At 39.8% G+C, this 19,137-nt stretch overlaps 1 protein-coding gene across 3 annotated transcripts in view; it reads right to left on the bottom strand.

Annotated features, from left to right (window-relative positions):
* Positions 1-19,137, bottom strand: part of KHDRBS3 (KH RNA binding domain containing, signal transduction associated 3) — a 199,093-nt gene that overhangs the window by 124,819 nt on the left and 55,137 nt on the right. The window lies entirely within an intron of this gene.

Here is a 19,137-nt window from a genome sequence, read left to right as displayed (position 1 = left end):
AACCCCAAGGCAGCTCTCACCTGACACTGAATCTGCAGGCGTGGCAATCCTGGACTTCAAGCCTCCAGAACTGTGAGAAATAACATTTGTGCTGTTCATGAGCCCCCAGGGTGTGATATTTGTTACAGAAAACAGACTAATACTCTCCTACCAGATATGCCATTTCCTCACACTATTGGATAGCAAATGCCTACAAGAGATACACAAACAGACGCTCGAATGACTGACGAACACAAGCATGCCTGGACTGTTCCCCCCAAGATGGACCACAGGATTAAGGAAGGGCACCACAGCACGCAGACAGTACCGAGGACGGCTCCAGTCGCACAAAGTTACATTTACTCATTTGGCTTGCTGAGCTAGGGATATTTAAGACTTTAATATATATCACATTCAGGACCTTATTCAATCCTCAAGACAGGTGGCAAAAAGTTCAAAAGGGTTACTTTGCTAATAAATGGCACAGGTAGGATTAAGCCCCACCCCCACCCCACCGATTTGTCTGACAATAAAGACAGCATGCCACTGCAGTTTCTTCCACCGCTTTTTATGTCACATTCAGACAGGAAGCAGGATTTTCATGGCACCCTAGGGCAAATGGAGAATGTGTTAAAGGTAGAAGGTTCAGCATAGGGCTCTGGTCCCCACTGCACAACGCAGTGGGCCCCAATGTTTTCTCTTAGTTTTCCATTCCCTGAACCTCATTCTGCTCATTATCTATAAACCTCCACTGTCTCTGCATTCAGAGCAGAACCCTCTCTCCCCTGCGGTGACAGTGTTGTTACCTGTCATAATGGTCCTTACACTTTAGTGTCAGAATAATTTTTTCATTAACAATGCACAGTAGGAAGTCAGTTTATAGGTGGAGTATAATGAAAAACATCAGGTTGACCCTTGATCAACATGGGTTTGAACTGTGTGGGTCCACTTACATGTGGACTTTTTTCAATAAATATATTGAAAATATTTCTGGATATTTGCAACAATTTGAAAAATTTTCTTTTCTCTCTTACTTTATTGTAAGAATACAGTGTATACTACTGTAGCACACAAAATATGTTTCAACCAACTGCTCATGTTACTGGTAAGGCTTCTGGTCAACAGTAGACTACTAATAATTTTTTGAGGACTCAAAAGTTACATGTGGATTTTCTACTGCAAGGGGTCAGTGCCCCTAGTCCCCAACCCCCTCGCCCCACACTGTCCAAGGGTCAGCTGTATGGTCTTTGGTCTACTTTTCCAGTTTCTAGCACAGAGCTCCTAAACCCTTGGAATTTCCTAAGTGATAAAAGCGCCTTCTGTCATCTTAACAAGCCCCTTCAAAGCATACCTGAGTTTATGTTAATGTGGTGATTCTTGGAGAAAAAGGGGGGACTTGTTGCCAGAAAAAACAGCCATATGGTTGGTTGGAACTTTCAGCAACACCCTCCCCCTCCATGAACCCCCACCTCTAGAGAGAGGAGAGGTGCAGAGATTGAGTTCAATCACCAATGATTTAATCAATCTTGCCCACATAGTGGAGGCTCCATGAAGACCCCTAAACAACAGAGTGTGGAGAGCTTCTGCGTTGGTGAACATCCAAGTGCTGGAAGGGTGGCACACCTGGAGGGGGCATGGATGCCCTGCATCCCTCCCCCACACCATGCCCTGTGCAGCTCTTCTCTTGAGCTGCTCCTGATTTGTATCCTGACTTTATAAGAAACCATAATAGTAAGTACAGTGCTTTCCTGAGTTCTGAGTCATTCCAGCAAATTATTGAACCCGAGGGTGCATTATGGAAGTCCCAGACTTGCAGCTGGCCAGGCAGTGAGGCCGGCGGCTGGGGAGTGTGTCTGTAGTGCCCACTGCAGTGGAACAGCCCTGCACGACTGGGCCTCACTCTGTGGGGTCTGCCCTGACTCCGGAGCCTCCTGTCCAACTGAACTGGATTGCTGGACAACTATCAGTGTTGGAGAATTGGCTGGTGTGGGAAAAGACTACCCAGCAGGGATTAAGAATCACAGAGAAAGGAGAAGAGAGGTAGGGGGAGAGGGGCTGAAGATGGAAAGAGTAGCTGAGCAGGAACAGTGACCATGCAGCAGCCCGGACCAAAGCTTCCAAGACAAACACTCGTCTCCAAATACACTCATTACTGGGTCTGCTTCCTTGCATTTATCCTATGTTTTGACCTTGTAAACTAATTCTAGATAGAATCTGGATTGGAACAATATACACTGAAATAGGAGAAGAAATGGAAAAATTTGGATAATTCTTGTTGGAAAAAACCTTTCAAGAAACTGTCCCCACACAAAGATACTACAATATTACTGACTATATATATCCCTGTGCTGTTAAGTTTCACTTTATGATTGAAAGTTTGTACCTCTTTATCCCCTTTACCTATTTCACTCTTTTCTGTAAAAATAAAATATACACATAATAAAAATTTAAAACAGCATAACAGAATATAAAATTAAAAGAACAGGTTTCTCCTACACCCATGCTCCAGAGGAAAGAATAATCAACAATTTTATATACTCTTAAAGAAATCTTCCACAAATAAGCACATGTGTGCACATATGCATACACAACAAAATATACAGTTTGAAAATTGTAGAACTAATGATATAAATTAGTTTCATTTTCCTTAGTAAAGAGCAGTAAGTCCCATGTCCTCTGTTCCATCAAGAATGGTAATTCATGACTTCAGCTTTAATTATTAGAAAACAAATTCATTTATCTTCATCCATTTATACTGTAATTAGAAGTACCTTTAGCATAGCTAGAAGATTGAAGAAAATTAGGTATACTGAAATATCCTAGAAAAAAAATTCAATGTACATATAAGTTCATCAAAATAGATTTTACTATTTTCTTTTCAAATAACAAAGCATTTTTATAATTTTTGGGAGCTTAAACATATACAGCACAATTTAATATTTAATTCCATAATCAGAATTCAAAATGTTATTCCTTGCATCTGTCACATTTAACATTTGAAGTAACATGTAAAGTCTTAAAGGTAAGATTTAAAAATTAGAAGAGAAGTATATATTTTAGTATATATTACATTAAAGTTGCAGATATTCCTGAGGTAGGTCAGGGACATGGGACAAGCATCATAATTAACTTTCCCTGTCTATGATGAAAAATGCTGTTATATAAACAGTGTAGTAAGAACAGGAGGGACCCCATCTTAAGGCTAAGATTCCATTTTAAAAAGCAGAGAATTGAAAAGTAAGATTCCTAACATATTCTCTGGTAATCAGACAATAACCCAACAGCCTATCTTAAAGCAGGGCAGGCAGTCATAACTGATATGTCCCCACTGCTTGAGGGTAACCACTATCTTGGACAAGAACAGGATAAACAAATTCCTTGTGTTGGGTTTACTTAGCAGAATTAGTTGGAGGACTGATAATAAAAAAAAAGACATGGTGTCTCTCACCAGCAATAAGCACCCTGAGACCACAAGTCAAGCTTACACACAAAATGCCCCCTCTACCCTTTGGCCCCATTCTTGAAAGCCTTAAAAGACAGAATCCCCAAACTTTCAGTGTGCCTCCTCTCTGAGGACACCCGCACTTTCCTTTCTTTAAGTGTGTACTTTAAAATAAAGCTTTCTCACTGCTCAGATTATTGGTGTTTTTCTCTTTACTATTCCATTTTATTTCCAAGTCTTCATTCTATCTCTGCTTTACTCCTAAATAAGTAGAAAGGGGTGTGTGCTAAGATCTCACATTTGTAAACGTAACCAAGGAGGTGAAAGACCTTTACCCTGAAAACTATAAGATACTCTTAAGAGAAATTAGTGAGGACACTAATAATTGGAATGACATCCCATGCTCTTGGCTAGGAAGGATTAATATTGTTAAAATGGCCATCCTGCCTAAAGCATCTATAGATTAAATGCAATCCCTATCAAATTACCAACAGCATTCTTCAACAAACTAAAGAAAATAGTTCTAAAATTGAGATGGAACCACAAAAGACCCCGAATAACCAAATCAATCCTGAGAAGGAAGAATAAAGCAGGGGGGATCTTGCTTCTCAACTTCAAGCTCTACTACAAAGCCACAGTAATCAAGACAATTTGGTACTGGCACAAGAACAGATGCATAGACCAGTGGAACAGAATAGAGAGTCCACATATTAACCCAAGCATATATGATCAATTAATATACGATAAAGGAGCCATGTACATACAATGGGGAAATGACAGCCTCTTCAACAGATGCTGCTGGCAAAACTGGACAGCTACATGCAAGAGAATGAAACTGGATTACTGTCTAACCCCATACACAGAAGTGAACTTGAAATGGATCAAAGACCTGAAGGTAAGTCATGAAACCATAAAACTCTTAGAAGAAAACATGGCAAAACTCTCTTGAATATAAACATAAACAACTTCTTCATGAACATATACCCCTGGACAAGGGAAACAAAAGCAAAAATAAACAAATGGGACTATATCAAACTAAAAAGCTTCTGTACAGCAAAGGACACCATCAGTAGAACCAAAATACATCCTACAGTATGGGAGAATATATTCATAAATGGCATATCCAATAAGGGGTTGACATCCAAATTATATAAGGAGCTCATGCATCTCAACAAAAAAAAAGCAAATAAGCCAATTAAAAAATGGGCAGAGGAGCTGAACAGACACTTCTCCACAGAAGAAATTCAGATGGCCAACAGACACATGAAAAGATGCTCCACATCGCTTGTCATCAGAGAAATGCAAATTAAAGCCACAATGAGATATCACCTCACACCAATTAGGATAGCCAGCATCCAAAAGACAAACAACAACAAATGTTGGCAAGAATGTGGAGAAAGGGGAACCCTCCTACATTGCTGGTGGGAATGTAAAATAGTTCAACCAGTATGGAGGTTCCTCAAAAAACTAAAAATAGGAATACTATTTGACTCAGGAATTCCACTCCAAGGAATTTACCCTAAAAATGCAGGAGCCCAGTTTGAAAAAGGCAGATGCACCCCTATGTTTATCACAGCACTACTTACAATAGCCAAGAAATGGAAGCAACCTAAGTGTCCATCAATAGATGAAGGGATAAAGAAGAGGTGGTACATATACACAATGGAATATTATTCAGCCATAAGAAGAAAACAAATCCTACCATTTGCAGCAACATGGATGGAGCTAGAGGGTATTATGCTCAGTGATATAAGCCAGGTGGAGAAAGACAAGTAAAAAATGATTTCACTCATCTGTGGAGCATAAGAACAAAGAAAAAACTGAAGGAACAAAACAGCAGCAGAATCACAGAACCCAAGATTGGACTAACAGTTGCCAAAGGGAGAGGGACTGGGGGGAGTAGATGGGAAGGGAGGGAGAAGGGGAATGAGGAGCATTACAATTAGCACACATAATGTTCGGGGGAAGGGGGGACACGGGGAAGGCAGTATAGCACAGAGAAGACAAGTAGTGACTCCATAGCATCTTACTAGGCTGATGGACAGTGACTGTAATGGGGTATGTGGTGGGGACTTGATAATGGGGGGAATCTAGTAACCACAATGTTGCTCATGTAATTGTATATTAATGATACCAAAAAAAAAAAAAAGAGCTTAGATTTTGTACCTCCGTGTTTCTATCGCCTGGGTGATCTGGATGAAACTGCAGCTGTGTGATCTGCTCTTAGCAGCCTGCCTGAAAATCTCCTTTCTTTGGGAAGGTCTCAGAACATTATCTCCCTCCATCCTGTGCTCCAGGGCTCCCCCAAATCCTGGAGTGGTAGGGGCTAGTCCCCACACTGTGCAGATCCAAGCGGACACAGAATGCCAGGTGACCCTGGCTTCAGGAGTTGGCAAGGGAATCTGCCCTAGGCTGAGAATTTTCCATTTCCCTCTGCACTTTCCTGTTCTCTGCTGCCTGCAAGGCAGCTGCCATTCCCTGCCACTCTTGCTTTAATGAATTCCTTCCTCACCTACATTTGTCTCACCTGTTCGAGAATTTTTTCTCACCCAGAGTCAAAAACCCTCCCCCATCCAGACTGAGGTTTCTCCTAGTGCTTCACCTAGTGAGCAGGGAGAGACCGCCCCAGACGCAGCTGCCCAGCAAAATTCCTATGATTTTAAAAAGGAAAGTAAAAATTAAAAGAAATATTTATCTAACTTCCACTCTGTACGGTCAACTTTGCAAATTTTATGTTGTTAAAATACCTTCTTATTACCTGAAGTCAAGAATTATGTTGAAATACTTCACTAAGATTTACAGAAAAAAAAATTATAACCTGATGCCATGTTAAAAGCATACAGGTTTGCATGTACAGCCCAAACACACCACAAAGCAATGGGAAGAGACCCAATTCCCACCACTGGAGTCAAACAGATCTGGTTTTCTTCTCAGGACCTTTGTGTACTAGAGCTGTAAAATTCAAAACTCATCCAAACTCTTATTTCTTTAGGTGCTATTCATGAACAATTTTGCATTTTCTTTTTGATTGAGATTGCAAGTACTACAATGTTTTCTTGAAGTCTAACAAAATTCATTGCAAAACAATGAGGAATTCTACAAGACGATCTATGAAATCTTAGGACAGCTTTCTAGTATTTATGCCTGTCCCTAAGTGGGCATTTCACACTTCAAAATCCATGCTACCACCCCTCTGATCCCCCACTGGGGAAGGGAAGGCACCTGACACTCACCAAAGGAGATAGAACCTTCGGTTAATTGTAGTAAATGAAGGCCAGCCAGAGAGAAAATCCAGTCAGATTTTCAAGGTCAAAGCATAGGGGATTTGACTTTGCAAATCCCCGGATTACAGCTGCAGAGCTGAATGTACCAATGCCATCTCCCAGCTGGGAAATAGTAAGTAATGTTTGATTAGGTTTCAGATAATGTGGGGATTAAAATGCTCTGCATTCAAACCATGGACACCAAATTTCTGTCCGCCCAGAAATCTAGTTCCAGGATCTTTTTTGCCTAGATATTTCTTTTCTATTTTTGTCTTGGTCCAGTATAGAGCTTCCTAAGCAATAGCCACTTATCTTTGCAGCCTATGAAATAGGTTAAGATCCAAGAATTTTCTAAAACGCAGCCAAATAATCTTTGGATTTAAGTTAAGTTTCCAATACAAAAAATTTCAGTAGTATAAATTTTCATTAAGACTGCTTAAATTCTCTCATAGAGATAAGCACAATTAAAATGGCATTTTCCTTTGGTCCAGCAACTCCATTTCTACAAACTTACCCTCTAGATATACTTACATAAATAAAAAATATTATGTAGAAAGTTATCCATTTACAGATTTGTCTTTAATCCATTTACAGATTTAACTGCAAATCATCTTTCAATAGGAGCCCAGTTACATAAACTAGGGTACACCCATTAATGAAACAGCATATAACTATTTTATAAGATCAGGGAACTTATGTTCTGATAGGAAAAGGTCTCCACCAAATCACTATTTAACATACATGCACACACAAACACACATACACACAGGAAAACAATATAAGACTATATGTTCATATTCATTTGCATATGCACCAAAAATATCTCCCTACTTCTGTACAACAAACTAGTAACTGTGGTTATCTAATTGGTGTGGGTGGACTACAGTGGACAGTGGACAGGAATAGGAGACTTATCACTCTCTTTTCAGTGTCTCTATATTGTTGTAAAATTTTAAACCATGTGAATATTTTATCCACTTAAATTGATATGAAATTAAACTTTCAAATAATTTTGTGTATTTCTTTTAATACTGAGAGAGAATAACAAAAACTTATACAGAGATGGCCATGCTTCTATTTTGCATCTTGGCTGAAAATCCAAAGCTTTATGCTCTCTTGAACATTCACTTCAAGTTCTTCATTATTCTTTTGCTGAAACTGAGATGGGGAATTTACCTGGACTTCATATTTCAGCTGAAGCAACAGATATGAAAATTATATATGAAATATTTTGAGAATCAATATTTTAAATGCAGTGGGGTTCACTTGTGGGTGGAGGGAAGGACTGGCATTGATCAAGAAAACTGAGTTCAAGACTGAAGAAATTGTGGTAGGTGCTGGGAATATAGACAATCTGTAGCATATAAACAAATTTAATACGACGCACACAGTGCTGCAGAAAATGGACTAACAGCTTTGGAAATTGGAATATTATTCAAAAAGCTAGCAAATATGTGCTAAATTCTTAAAAGATAAGGAATGGAATTTGTCAGGCAAAGAAATGATGAATTCTTCAGTGAACTTAAGTAACCTTGTGTAACACTAGTTCACAGTCGCTTATCTAATTAGGTATATGGAATTTTACTAAGTTTTACTAAGATTTACTAAGTTTTTCCTTTTCTCTTTTAACAGTACAAAATAGAATAGATCAGAGAAGTAATGATGACAAAATCCTGGGATTGCAGCGTCAGTTGGTGAACAAGCTTAGACAAGAATTCAATCTCCTGACTCCAAGTCCTGGGTTCTTGCAGAAAGACTCACAGGCTCAGGGTGAGAAGTGGGGTTAGTTCTCTCTGGCCAACACAGAGAAGAAATAAAAAAAAGCATGAAAAGGCAAGCCAGGCTCTTAATGTCAAAACAGATACTAACAGTACAGTGACAACAGGGAGACACTAAAAGCTGTTAGCTGAGGAGTAACATGATGCTGGACCTCCTGTAGGAAAGGTGATCTGGCAGCTGAATAGGAAATGAAATGGATGGAATGTGGAGAAAGAAAAAGCAGATTAAAACACAGCTGGATAATAAAGCAATCTGTCCTGATGAACAACAAATGAGGGATTGAACCAGAGGGTTTATTTATATTTGCAGTAGACAGAAGACGGATGAGAAAACTATCACGGAGGCAACCCCTTCATTTAGAAAAAGCATCAAGCCCACTGCACATCCCGCTAGAGGAAACCTGCAGGGCACACCTGTGTCCCCTTCCCCACCCTGTGCTCTGGCCCGTAACGCCTGTCTTTGTCCACAAGTGTAAAGCACAGTGCCCACCATGCTTTAGACTTTGAATATGTTCTCCAAGACTGGCACACTTCTGTAGACTTTGGCCTAGAAATATCCTTCTCTTTGGTATCTCTGCCTAAATTCCACTTCCTAGGAAACTGTCTTCAAATTCTCAGACTAGTTAACCAAAACACACAGCATTCTATTATGATTCTCACCACGGGTGTAACTTCCTACTTAATGTCTGTCTTCTCAAATAGACTGTTAGTTACCCCTTTTAATTCCCTTCACAGTGCCAGACATGAAAGGGCTCCTTGGATACATGCTGTTAGGAATGAATGATGAAAATGACTCATCACTACAAACAGTACAAATGTTTACAGCTTTACCTTTTATATAGTATTTTCACTGCTTTATCTCAGATGATACTGATAATATTCCAGGAAAGTTGAGGTTTTTCACATTTTACACATGACAAAAGTTTAAAAATGTATTTCTAAATGTCACACAATCATCAAACATTACCAAGACTCACACCCAGGGCCCAAAATCTAAGCCATTCCAAACACATTCTGTCAACAGGTCATTAAAACACATTGTCTAGCTAACAACCCAATCAAGCCTGTAGTACACAGAGCTTTAATAAAGGAAAAAAATATTCTTTACAAAACAGGCCCATCAAGGAATGTATTAAGAAGCCAATAAATTGCTGAGCCCCAATGGAACACATATACTTTAGTATCAGAAGCTGTTAGCTAGAAACCCTGACAGTCTTTAATTCTGCCTATATCTAGAACCTCTCCTCTTTCCCTGAGAGAATGATCTGAGGAACAGGACTCCAGAAGCAAACAGCATTCAGACTGGCTACGCTGAGGAAAGTTTAACTAAGGGCCTAATTTAAGCATACAGAGAGCCTAAAACAGTACCAGAGAAGCATGGCGTGGCTCACCCAGGGTGGCCAGGAATGGAAGCGCACTGCACCGAGGCAGCAGCTCGAGGGGAAAGGGATGGACAAAGAACCTGTCCACTGAGAGCCCGCAGGGGTTAGACCCCCAGGAGGGAGGCAGCCTGCTTGCGTGGTCACCCAGGGAGGAGGCCAGGAGAGCACCCTCGAATCTCACTGCTCCCTGTGCCAAGCGTCCACCAGTGACCTCCAAGGAGCAGAGCGGACCAACTAGAAGCCAGAGGGCAAGAGTGTCAGCTGCTCGATCCTCAGGCCATCCCCATCAGGCTCCCCAACCTGGAGCAGAGGACAGAAGGGCAGACACAGCACCTGCATTCTTGGTAAGAGGAAGGAGGCCTGCAAATCTCTGATGCCTACTTTACCTACAGTTTTCCATTTGAGCTCACCACAGATAACGGCATGCGCTCAGTAAAATACTGAGGAGTAAAGACAGCTGTTTTAGAGATCACTTATTATCCAGGACTAATTCATTATTATTACTTTATTGACAATGATTCACCAAGTATAGGGCTGTGTGTTTGACTCTTTATTCTAACAAACCTGTGAGCTGTCTGTGACCTCCACTTTACAGAGTAAGACCCTGGGGATTCACATGGTTAAGAAGCTTGCCAAGGGTTAGATAGTTAATGAGTAGCTGAGTCAGGATTCACAATAAAGTTATATCTACACGGAAGACTATCGTATTAGTTGTTAAACGCCTATTTAGTAAAAATTAATAGAAGGGTCAGGAAACTATAAATAAATAATGCAAATCAGCATGCATGAAACACGAGTTTGGACAGTAATACAGTCAATACAGGCCCCTTTCCAAGCACCTTGACTCTGTATGAACTTTTTAAAGGACAGGGCTGAGCCTTGAACTATAATAAAATGAGAAGCCCATATAAAAATGGTAATACCTACATATTCAACATTCGTAAATCTGTTCTAAAATAATGCAACAGTTCAGATTGAGGATTTAAATTGATCTTACAAGATATATAGTGTTGAAAGCCACTGTAAATCATATCTGACAGATTACTAAAATGTTACTGTGACTGCTGGTCTGGAGGGACATCTTTTAACCTCCAATATGGCAAATAGTTTCACTAAGGAATTACTTATTTAAGCGATCCAAACCCAAGTGAACATGTATTAGATTCGAACCAGAGATGAATTCACTAAAACCTGCCCAGACGAGATTGATTCACATAGCTCATGACCTTGCAGTTTTCCATAAACAGAAATAAATGGCACAGCAGAGTAGATATGCACATCACTGTCCAATCAGAATGATCTCAACCTAAATACACATATATATATATACCATCCTGGGAGCAGGAAATTCAACACTCTAAATATTAAGAATGCTAGGAAGGAAATTATTTTTATGAAAACAAAGCAAATATTCATATACAAAATATCCTTAAATATACATACAACACATAAGATTAAAACATACACACATGGAATTGACAGTCAGATTAATCCAGGAAGGAAGAAAGGTTGCTAAGAAGGGAGGAAAGAATGAATCTGAATTCACCTTTGAAAAACAAGAGGTTTGAATTCTACAGGTCCATTTTTACACAGACTTTTTAAAGAAATGTATTGGAAATTCTTTTGGAGATCTCCAACAATTTGAAAATCATTTTCTCTAGCTTACTTTATTTTCAAGAATACATACATATAACATACAGAATATGTGTTAATCAACAATGTTTAGGTAAGGCTTCTGGTCATCAGTAGGCTGTTAGTAGTTAAGTTTTGGGGGAGTCAACAATTACATACATAGATTCCTAACAGTGGGGGCTGGTATACCCCAAACCTGTCCAAGACTCAACAGCAATTCTACTCATCATGGATAATTAGCAATAATATCAGCACCTGTAATTTATTTGCTGCCTTCGAGGTTAATGCTTGTAACGCTGCAGAAAGGTAGATACAAGTTTCATTGCACAGCAAGGAAAGAGCTGCTTAGAGACCAATGACTTCGCTAAGCCAATACAGATCCAGAACTCCAACCCCAGTTTATCTGATTCCTAAGTCCATGCGCCCTCCAGCTTCTTACTCCTACTATAGGACAGGGATCTTGACTTGGAGTGAAAGAAAATGCTCTGAATTATTTCATTTGAGGGAATATGTAAGTATCAAAAGAAGCAGTGGATGGCAGAGCCAAGATGGCGGCGTGAGTAGAGCAGCAGAAATCTCCTCCCAAAACCACATTTATCTATGAAAATATAACAAAGACAACTCTTCCTAAAATAGAGACCAGAGGACACAGGACAACAGCCAGACCACATCCACACCTGTGAGAACCCAGCGCCTCGCAAAGGGGATAAGATACAAGCCCCAACCCGGGGGGTCCGAGCGCCCCTCCCCCCAGCTCCCGGTGGGTGGAGAGGAATCAGCAGGAAGGGAGCCCAGGACTGCTGAACACCCAGCCCCAGCCATCAGGACCAGAGCGCAGGCACAGTGCATGCGTGGGGTCCTGGATACTAGGGACACAAGGCGGCAGGACCCGTGAGCGGGTGCCTGAGGCCAACGCCGGAGAACAAAGAAACAGGAGTGGCTTTTTTTTTTCCTCTTTGGCGAGTGCTTTTTGGAAGTCTTAAAGGGACAGGGACCCTAATACTAGGAAAACAGGAAAGCAAGACCAGTGAGCAGGTGCCTGAGACTGGCGCCTGAGGACAAAGAAAATCGTGTGATTTTTTAAAAAATTATTTATTTAATTTTTTTTTCTTTTGTTGTTGCTGTTGTTTTCATTTGGAGAGTGCTTTTTGGAAATCTTAAAGGGGCAGGGCAAGACACTTGGTCCAGAGGCAGGGAATCTGGGGATCTCTGGGCACTCTAACCCCCTGGGCAACAGGGAGCGCAGAGGCCCCTTACGGAGATAAATAGACTCCCAGCCGTGCCCCCTCCAACAGGGCTACACCATTTTGGAGGAGCTGCCCGAGCCAGGCCATGCCCGCAGCAACAGAGGAGATAAACTCCATAGCAGCCCGGCAGGAAGCAGAAGCCCTGTCTGCGCACAGCTGCCCAGCACAAGCCACTAGAGGTCGCTGTTCTCCCAGGAGAGGAAGGCCACAAACCAACAAGAAGGAAAGCTCTTCCAGCTGTCACTCGTGTCAGCTCTGCAAACTATCTCTATCACCATGAAAAGGCAAAACTACAGGCAGACAAAGATCACAGAGACAACACCTAAGAAGGAGACAGACCTAACCAGCCCTCCTGAAAAATAATTCAAAATAAAAATCATGAACATACTGACGGAGATGCAGAGAAAAATGCAAGAGCAATGGGATGAGATGCAGAGAAAAATGCAAGAGCAGTGGGATGAAGTCTGGAAGGAGATCAGAGATGTCAGGAAGGAGATCACAGAAGTGAAACAATCCCTGGAAGGATTTATAAGCAGAATGGATAAGATGCAAGAGGCCATTCAAGGAATAGAAACCAGAGAACAGGAACGTATAGAAGCTGACATAGAGAGAGATAAAAGGATCTCCAGGAATGAAACAATACTAAGAGAACTATGTGACCAATCCAAAAGGAACAATATCCGTATTATAGGGGTACCAGAAGAAGAAGAGAGAGGAAAAGGGATAGAAAGTCTCTTTGAAGAAATAATTGCTGAAAACTTCCCCAAACTGGGGGAGGAAATAATAGAACAGACCACAGAAATACACAGAACCCCCAACAGAAAGGATTCAAGGAGGACAACACCAAGACACATAATAATTAAAATGGCAAGGATCAAGGACAAGGAAAGAGTTTTAAAGGCAGGCAGCTAGAGAGAAAAAGGTCAACTATAAAGGAAAACCCATCAGGCTAACATCAGACTTCTCGACAGAAACCCTACAGGCCAGAAGAGAATGGCATGATATATTTAATGCAATGAAACAGAAGGGCCTTGAACCAAGGATACTGTATCCAGCACGACTATCCTTTAAATATGATGGCGGGATTATTAAACAATTCCCAGACAAGCAAAAGCTGAGGGAATTTGCTTCCTACAAACCACCTCTACAGGGCATCTTACAGGGACTTCTCTAGATGGGAGCACTCCTAAAAAGAGCACAGAACAAAACACACAACATATGAAGAACGGAGGACGAGGAATAAGAAGGGAGAGAAGAAAAGAATCTCCAGACAGTGTATATAACAGCTCAATAAGCGAGCTAAGTTAGGCAGTAAGATACTAAAGAGGCTAACCTTGAACCTTTGGTAACCACGAATCTAAAGCCTGCAATGGCAATAAGTACATATCTCTCAATACTCACCCTAAATGTAAATGGACTTAATGCACCAATCAAAAGACACAGAGTAATAGAATGGATAAAAAAGCAAGACCCATCTATATGCTGCTTACAAGAAACTCACCTTAAACCCAAAGATAAGCATAGACTAAAAGTCAAGGGATGGAAAAACATATTTCAGGCAAACAACAGGGAGAAGAAAGCAGGGGTTGCAGTACTAATATCAGACAAAATAGACTTCAAAACAAAGAAAGTAACAAGAGATAAAGAAGGACACTACATAATGATAAAGGGCTCAGTCCAACAAGAGGATATAACCATTCTAAATATATATGCACCCAACACAGGAGCACCAGCATATGTGAAACAAATACTAACAGAACTAAAGAGGGAAACAGACTGCAATGCATTCATTTTAGGAGACTTCAACACACCACTCACCCCAAAGGATAGATCCACCGGGCAGAAAATAAGTAAGGACACATAGGCACTGAACAACACACTAGAACAGATGGACCTAATAGACATCTATGGAACTCTACATCCAAAAGCAACAGGATATACATTCTTCTCAAGTGCACATGGAACATTCTCCAGAATAGACCACATACTAGCTCACAAAAAGAGCCTCAGTAAATTCCAAAATACTGAAATTCTACCAACCAATTTTTCAGATCACAAAGGTATAAAATTAGAAATAAATTCTACAAAGAAAACAAAAAGGCTCACAAACACATGGAGGCCTAACAACATGCTTCTAAATAATCAATGGATCAATGAACAAATCAAAATAGAAATCAAGGAATATATAGAAACAAATGACAACAACAACACAAAGCCCCAACTTCTGTGGGATGCAGCAAAAGCAGTCTTAAGAGGAAAGTATATAGCGATCCAGGTACACTTGAAGAAGGAAGAACAATCCCAAATGAAGTCTAACATCACAATTATCGAAACTGGAAAAAGAGGAACAAATGAGGCCTAAAGTCAGCAGAAGGAGGGACATAATAAAGATCAGAGAAGAAATAAACAAAATTGAGAAGAATAAAACAATAGCAAAAATCAACGAAACCAAGAGCTGGTTCTTTAAGAAAATAAACAAAATAGATAAGCCTCTAGCCAAACTTATTAAGAGAAAAAGAGAATCAACACACATCAACAGAATCAGAAATGAGAATGGAAAAATCACGACAGACTCCACAGTAATAAAAAGAATTATTAAAGACTACTATGAAAACCTATATGCCAACAAGCTGGAAAACCTAGAAGAAATGGACAACTTCCTAGAAAAACACAACCTCCCAAGACTGACCAAAGAAGAAACACAAAAGTTAAACAAACCAATTACGAGCAAAGAAATTGAAACAGTAATCAAAAAACTACCCAAGAACAAAACCCTGGGGCTGGATGGATTTACCTCGGAATTTTATCAGACACACAGAGAAGACATAATACCCATTCTCCTTAAAGTGTTCCAAAAAATAGAAGAGGAGGGAATACTCCCAAACTCATTCTATGAAGCCAACATCACCCTAATACCAAAACCAGGCAAAGACCCCACCAAAAAAGAAAATTACAGACCAACATCCTGATGAATGTAGATGCAAAAATACTCAATAAAATATTAGCAAACAGAATTCAACAGTATATCAAAAGGATCATACACCATGACCAAGTGGGATTCATCCCAGGGATGCAAGGATGGTACATCACCCACCACATCAACAAAAAGAAAGACAAAAACCACATGATCATCTCCATAGATGCTGAAAAAGCATTTGACAAAATTCAACATCCATTCATGATAAAAACTCTCAGCAAAATGGGCATAGAGGGCAAGTACCTCAACATAATAAAGGCCATATATGATAAACCCACAGCCAACATTATACTGAACAGCGAGAAGCTGAAAGCATTTCCTCTGAGATCGGGAACTAGACAGGGATGCCCACTCTCCCCACTGTTATTTAACATAGTATTAGAGGTCCTAGCCACGGCAATCAGACAAAACAAAGAAATACAAGAAATCCACATTGGTAAAGAAGAAGTTAAACTGTCACTATTTGCAGATGATATGATATTGTACATAAAAAACCCGAAAGACTCCACTCCAAAACTACTAGAACTGATATCAGAATACAGGAAAGTTGCAGGATACAAAATTAACACACAGAAATCTGTAGCTTTCCTATACACTAACAATGAACCAATAGAAAGAGAAATCAGGAAAACAATTCCATTCACAATTGCATCAAAAAGAATAAAATACCTAGGAATAAACCTAACCAAAGAAGTGAAAGACCTATACTCTGAAAACTACAAGTCACTCTTAAGAGAAATTAAAGGGGACACTAACAAATGGAAACTCATCCCATGCTCATGGCTAGGAAGAATTAATATCGTCAAAATGGCCATCCTGCCCAAAGCAATAAACAGATTTGATGCAATCCCTCTCAAATTACTAGCAACATTCTTCAATGAATTGGAACAAATAATTCAAAAATTCATATGGAAACACCAAAGACCCCGAATAGCCAAAGCAATCCTGAGAAAGAAGAATAAAGTAGGGGTATCTCACTCTCCAACTTCAAGCTCTACTACAAAGCCACAGTAATCAAGACAATTTGGTACTGGCACAAGAACAGAGCCACAGACCGGTGGAACAGATTAGAGACTCCAGACATTAACCCAAACATATATGGTCAATTAGTATTTGATAAAGGAGCCATGGACATACAATGGGGAAATGACAGTCTCTTCAGCAGATGGTGCTGGCAAAACTGGACAGCTACATGTAAGAGAATGAAACTGGACCATTGTCTAACCCCATACACAAAAGTAAATTCAAAATGGATCAAAGGCCTGAATGTAAGTCATGAAACAATAAAACTCTTAGAAAAAAACATAGGCAAAAACCTTTTAGACATAAACATGAGTGACCTCTTCTTGAACATATCTCCCCAGGCAAGGAAAACAACAGCAAAAATGAACAAGTGGGACTATATTAAGCTGAAAACCTTCTGTAGAGCAAAAGACACCATCAATAGAACAAAAAGGAACCCTACAGTATGGGAGAATATATTTGTAAATGACAGATCCAATAAAGGCTTGACGTCCAAAATATATAAAGAGCTCACACACCTCAACAAACAAAAAACAAATAACCCATTTAAAAAATGGGCAGAGGAACTGAACAAACAGTTCTCCAAAAAAGAAATACAGATGGCCAACAGACACATGAAAAGATGCTCCATGTCACTAATTATCAGAGAAATGCAAATTAAAACTACAATGAGGTATCACCTCACACCAGTAAGGATGGCTACCATCCAAAAGACAAACAACATCAAATGTTGGCGAGGCTGTGGAGAAAGGGGAACCCTCCTACACTGCTGGTGGGAATGTAAATTAGTTCAACCATTGTGGAAAGCTGTATGGAGGTTCATCAAAATGCTTAAAACAGACCTACCATTTGACCCAGGAATTCCACTCCTAGGAATTTACCCTAAGAACACAGCAATCAAGTTTGAGAAAGACAGATGCACCCCTATGTTTATCGCAGCGCTATTTACAATAGCCAAGAATTGGAAGCAACCTAAATGTCCATCAGTAGATGAATGGATAAAGAAGATGTGGTACATATACACAATGGAATACTACTCACCCATAAGAAGAGGGAAAATCCTACCATTTGCAGCAACATGAATGGAGCTGAGGGTATTATGCTCAGTGAAATAAGCCAAGCGGAGAAAGAGAAATACCAAATGATTTCACTCATCTGAGCAGTATAGGAACAAAGGAAAAACTGAAGGAACAAAACAACAGCGGAATTACAGAACCCAAAACTGGACTAACAGGTACCAAAGGGAAAGGGACTGGGGAGGATGGGTGGGTGGGGAGGATGGGTGAGTAGGGAGGGATAAGGGGGGGGGAGAAGAAAGGAGGTATTAAGATTAGCATGCATGGGGGGGAGGGAGAAAGGGGAGGGCTGTACAACACAGAGAAGACAAGTAGTGATTCTACAACATTTTGCTATGCTGATGGACAGTGACTGCAAAGTGGTTTATAGGGGGGACCTGGTATAGGGGAGAGACTAGTAAACATAATATTCTTCATGTAAGTGTAGATTAAAGATTAAAAAAAAAAAGAAGTAGTGTTTATCAAAGAGCTTTGAAAACTGTAACACATAATGCCAATATGTTATTTTTTAAAATGATGCCTAATGTGTGATGTATTTACATGTATCTCATTATAGAATGAATTTCAAGGAGAATTTGTCAAAAGCAAGGAGATTCTAGAAAATCAAATTCAGATAACTAAAAAATACTGAATACTCAGAATGATTATAAAAATTTGTCAAATTCTTTTTTAGGGGAAGAAAATGCTCCCAGTGTCTTGGCACCTTTCTTTCTCCTTAAATATGTGCAGTCATTCACCATATAAAAGACATCATGGAAGAAAAAGAAATACAAAGGTAAGACATGATTGTTCAAAGCCTCAATGAAATGTAAATTTATCATTTAAACAAGGGGAAAGACTCACAGACCTTCAGAAATGAGTAGGTTATCAGATTTTGATATTAAATTCTAACAATTTTCAAAAAAAACTTCTAATTGCACACAATTTTAAAACAATAAAAACGAAAGAATGGAAATCAGAGTTAGGACATTCCTTAAAACTAGTAGGACTCTAACAAAGTGATAATTACTATATTCTAGACACTATATTGGAGGCTTTCCAGACATTCAGGCCTCCTCCTTCTCAGAGTGATGGGCCAGGTACTTCCATGCCCTGTTCTCCTTCTACCTAATAGGTGGCAGACCTAATGTCTGACTGCATGACTGATACTCAAGGGTTTTGGTTCTCCAAATGCCACACACCTGACTGCAAAACAAAACCTCCAAAGCCAACAGGTAAACTTAATAAATTAAATTACACCTCTAATAAATCAACAGAATTTGGTAGGAATAGTCAGTCAACTGCATTCATTGAATGTCCACTATTTACTGAGAAATGTAACAGAAGCAACAGAGGAAG

This window comes from Manis javanica, chromosome 2 (assembly GCF_040802235.1).
Source record: "Manis javanica isolate MJ-LG chromosome 2, MJ_LKY, whole genome shotgun sequence".
NCBI classification, from domain to species: domain Eukaryota; kingdom Metazoa; phylum Chordata; class Mammalia; order Pholidota; family Manidae; genus Manis; species Manis javanica.
This window is presented reverse-complemented; position numbering and strand designations above follow the sequence as displayed.